We start from the raw sequence: 5,099 nt of genomic DNA, 5'->3' as shown, positions 1-5,099 counted from the left end.
GAGGGAAGACCAACATATAAAAGTCATAGCTTTTCTTTTTCTTTTTTTCTACTTCATGAAATCCTCCTTCTCTATAGGGGCAAGCACGGCTAACACCCAGGAGAGAGCTCCTTGGTGCAATCACAATGTCCTAAAAAGGACGCATGAAGTGGAATGGTGGAAAGTATGTTAAAGGAGAATCACTTTGCTTATAAAATATATTTTTTAATATTTTTTTAAAAAGCAAAAACTTGAAAGAGTTTATCTGTTGCTCTCAGCCACAGGGACTTTTAGGATAACTTTCTTTCTCTTGTTATCTCAGATTTTATAATCATCCTGTCCTCAGATACAAGAATCTAATCATTTTCAAGAACCCAACATCATTATTTGAAAAGAAGGCACTGCCATTGTAAGCAAAAATGGCTTATGTAAATGTCAGTATCTTTTAAAATAATCTGATTTTTTCTTTCCCTAGGAATCATCACACAGAGGTCTTTTTTCAGCATCTACGGTGGGCAATGTTGTCTGCCAAAAAAGTAAAAATACAGTTACCAGATTTGCTTTTCTGTCAAAAATGACTTGGCTGATCATTTTTACACATTTGCCATTGACGTTTTGCATCTTTTTTCTAGTCTGCACTCCAGTCACAGCCTTCTGGCAATATGATGTTTTTGAGCACAGATTTGATACGCAAAACCCATCCGTTTTTCCGGTGATTCACAATCTGTAATTTTAGAAAGACTTGGTTCTTTATCACTTGTCTCACTTTAATAAAAGATCTTTGCTAGTATTCTCTGAAGTCCTTTTGGAAACAAAATTCCCTAAAAGATTTCCAGTCTGTGAAAGTGACAAACTCATTTAAATAATCATTTCAGAACAACATTTTGGTTTATGGTAAGAATGCTGCTCTAATATTTAAAGTGGCTTAAGGAAATTCAACCAGTGAATATAAAATTAAGCATAACTGTCTCTTCTCTGAGAGGGCACACAGGCTGCAGGGAAGCTGGCAACTTAGAAGACATGGAATGTGTGACTTTTGTCCAAGGAGCCATGCTGAATGCTCAGAAGGTTTTGCACTTTGTAGCCTATATTTATTAACTGGATTCTCAAGCTTCCCTTTCCCTCTTTCTTGTGGTAACCTGCTTATCTATGCCATCACATTCACCATTCTGAGGCTCCTGATCTTTCACTAAAGTCCATATAGTTTTACACTAAGTAGAACATTTTCTGCACCAAGGCCAGAGTTTTGAAAATGTGGAAAACTCAGAAGCTAAAGTTGTACAATCTGACTCGTTTTGGATAAAATATTGACTGTTCAGTTGATTATTTGAGAAAAATGCATCTGCGGGTTCAAGGGCACAAAAGGAAACTACAGGAGATGCAGGTGGGCTCCCCCCAAGCAATTTTCCAGATAATTGAGGCTTGATTGTTGTTGTTCAGTTGCTAAGTCATGTCTGACCCTTTGCGACCCCAAGAACTATAGCATACCAGGCTTCCCTGTCCTTCACCATCTCCCGGGAGTTTGCTCAACTCATGTCCATTGAGTAAGTGATGTCATCCAACCATCTCATCCTGTTGCTCCCTTTTCCATCTGCCCTCAGTCTTTCCAGGGTCAGGATCTTTTCCAATGATTTGGGTCTTTTCCAAAGAGTCGACTCTTCGCATCAGGTGGCCAATGTATTGGAGCTTCAGCATCAGTCCTTTCAATGAATATTCAGGGTTGATTTCCTTTAGGATTGACTGGTTTGATCTCTTTGCTGTCCAGGGTACTCTCAAGAGTCTTCTCCAGCATCTCAATTTGAAAGCATCAATTCTTTGGTGCTCAGCCTTCTTTATGGTCCAACTTTCACATCTGTTCATGACTTCTGGAAAAACCATAGCTTTAACTATACAGACCTTTGTCGGCAAAGTGATGTCTCTGTGTTTTAATATGTTATCTAGATTTGTCATAGCTTTTCTTCCAAGGAGCAAGTGTCTTTTAATTTCGTGGCAGCAGTCACTGTCCACAGTGATTTTGGAGCTGAGAAGTATTCCCTAAAACACCTGGGAAAGTTCTCAATTAACTAGGGCTCTCCAAAGCAGGCTCTGCCCAAATGATCTGACTCACTCAGAAGGGCAGCAACTCCAGGGCCTCAAGGGGAGACACATGGATTAGAGAGGAAGCTGACCCAAGCCTCTTAACACAGGAACCATCTCCCTCTAACTGTCCTCCTTCTCTAACAAAACTCCCATCTCGAGGAGGGGAAAGTGCTGTGACCTAGGGCAGGGATGGATCCTGTCTGGTGAGTCCCCAGGGTGGAAATTCTGGCCCTGCTCTTGGGGATTCAACTTCATCTTCATGGAAGTTTTCTTGCCATTTAGCAGGAGGTAGGTATAGCAGTCAGTCACTCCAGCAAGGCCAGCTGCTTGGCCTGTTTCTTTCCTGGATCAGTGCATTAGAGTAACAGCAGTCTTTTTCAACTGGTTTTCCACATTCTGAAAACCACAGCCATCTTTCTGCCTCACTCACATTTGTTAAAAAACTCACGTGGGTGGCCAGCACAGATGTAAATTACTCTGTCTCTAATTCCATTTTCTTCATCAAATTCAACAATGACTCATTATGGGTTGAAATGTTTATTCAGAACTGGTGAAAGATTACAGCTGGTAAGGCCAGAGGGCCTTTTTCATCACAATGAGAAATACACACTAAATTCTGATGGTAACAAGCCATGTACTGCCTTCAAACAGGCATTGCAAGCATCTGATTTCAGGAAAATCTGAAGTCCTTTTTCAGGTTAAAGTGAACCAGAAATGTAACAGCTCAGGGCTGTGTGCAATTTTAGATTGAGTGTCCTCATTATAGGGTAAAAATAGAAATACCCAGATATTATTATTGTGTTGTTCTGAGGTAAAGTGAGAAATAAGCCTGTGGGACTCAATGTCTTCTGGAATTCTAAGAATGAGATATTTATGAAGACCTTAAGTATACAAAACAATGAAGAAGATAAATGATGTGTTAAATTGTACACTACACTGAAAAAGTAAACAGGGATTTGGGATTTTGCAAAAATACAAAATAGACCTCTGGGAAAGAGCTTGAGTCCTAGAGGAGGAAAACAGCTTAATCTCTTTTCTCTGTGCCCTCTGCCGTGACAATGAAAGTAAATCAAAACTGCGGCAGAGAGTTACACTATTTTTAAATTTTCATACTGGTATTTTTATCTCTAGCCTGCCCTTTCTCAAAAATGATCATTTTCCTCTTTGACTTTTAGATGATAAGTATTTATATGTGCAAATACTGTTTTTGAAAATCCAAGGAAAAACATAATTCAAACCATCTTCTTCAAATTCTTGCCAACTTTTCCTTGTTTCCCTTTTCAAAAAGGGACCCGTACTGATGAACCTATTTGGAGGCCAGCAGTAGAGATGCAGAAGGAAGAAACTTGTGGACACATTGGAGGAAGGAGAGGGTGGGATGAATCAAGAGAGTAGCATTGACATATATACATTAACATATGTAAAATAGATAGTCAGTGGGGATTTACTGTCCAGCACAGAGCTGGGTGCTTTGTGGCAACCTAAATGGGTGAGATGGGGTAGGGGTTTCAAGAGGGAGGGGACATTTGTATACCAATGTCTGCTTCATGCTGACGTGCAGCAGAAACCAACACAACACTGTAAAGCAATTATCCTCCAATTAAAAATAAATAAAATTTTTTGAAAAGAGAGACCAGAGCTTCTTACTCCTAACTGACAATGGGCAATGAGTGTAGGGAATAGATAAATGATAAATTAGATGGGTGTTCCAACCTTCACCTTTCAACAAAAGGTTTCTCATATTGTAGTGTCCAATTGCTTTGTCTTACTCTTTGATGTTTCAAATAGGCCAGAAGGAAATCTAGGCCAACCCCATGTCTCCCCAGATCTTGAGTTAATATAGCAGACAGTGTGCAAGGACGCTATTCATCTTTCATACCCAAAATTGTTAGCAGTGCACTCCAATGTCTGATTGACAGGGTGTCTTTTTAAAAAGACATTCTATCACAATCAGCTGGGAGGAGAGAAGCCCAGGTAAAGTTCATTATGGTGTCTGGCTATTCAAAACCCTCTCAGTCAAAACTGCTACATATGAGCAGGAAGAGGGTCAGTTCAGTTCAGTCACTCAGTTGTGTCCAACTCTTTGTGACTCCATGAACTGCAGTACACCAGGCCTCCCTGTCCATCACCAACTCCCAGAGTTTACTCACACTCATGTCCACTGAGACGGTGATGCCATCCAACCATCTCATCCTCTGTCATCCCCTTCTCCTCCTGCCCTCAATCTTTCCCAGCATCAGGGTCTTTTCAAATGAGTCAGCTCTTCGCATCAGGTGGCCAAAGGACTGGAGTTTCAGCTTCAAAATCAGTCCTTCTAATGAACACCCAGGACTGATCTGCTTTAGGATGGACTGGTTGGATCTCCTTGCAGTCCAAGGGACTCTCAACAGTCTTCTGCAACACCACAGTTCAAAAGCATCAATTCTTCAGCACTCAGCTTTCTTTAGAGTCCAACTCTCACATCCATACATGACTACTGGAAAAACCATATACTTGACTACATGGATCTTTGTTGGCAAGGTAGCATCTCTGCTTTTTAATATGCTATCTAGATTGGTCGTAACTTTCCTTCCAAGAAGTAAGTGTCTTTTAATTTCATGGCTGCAATCACCATCTGCAGTGATTTTGGAGCCCAAAAAATTAAAGTCAACCACTGTTTCCACTGTTTCTCCATCTATTTGCCATGAAGTGATGGGACTGGATGTCATGATCTTAGTTTTCTGAAGAGGGTCACATTCGCCAAAATCTTAACCAATTGGGTGGATTAATTCTGCATAAAGAAGTTAATAACTGAGCCTTGAAAATATGTAAGGATCAAGTGTTTACTTGATTATGTTTTTATCATAAGTGTTAAAATCAGATACCTGAGCAACAGAACTAGAGAAATAACTTTGACAACTTTAAATGCTGTTAACATATAAGTGATGTATCAATATTGCTTTCAGGACATGACTATAAATATTAGTCAAGAGGTTTAAGTGATGACAGACACTAGTCAAAAAGTCAGAAAGTCAGACTAGACTAGAAAGAAAACAAGAACA

The sequence above is a fragment of the Oryx dammah genome, unplaced genomic scaffold (assembly GCF_014754425.2).
Source record: "Oryx dammah isolate SB20612 unplaced genomic scaffold, SCBI_Odam_1.1 HiC_scaffold_4, whole genome shotgun sequence".
In the NCBI taxonomy this organism is placed as follows: Eukaryota; Metazoa; Chordata; class Mammalia; order Artiodactyla; family Bovidae; genus Oryx; species Oryx dammah.
Note: the sequence above shows the minus strand (reverse complement) of the source record.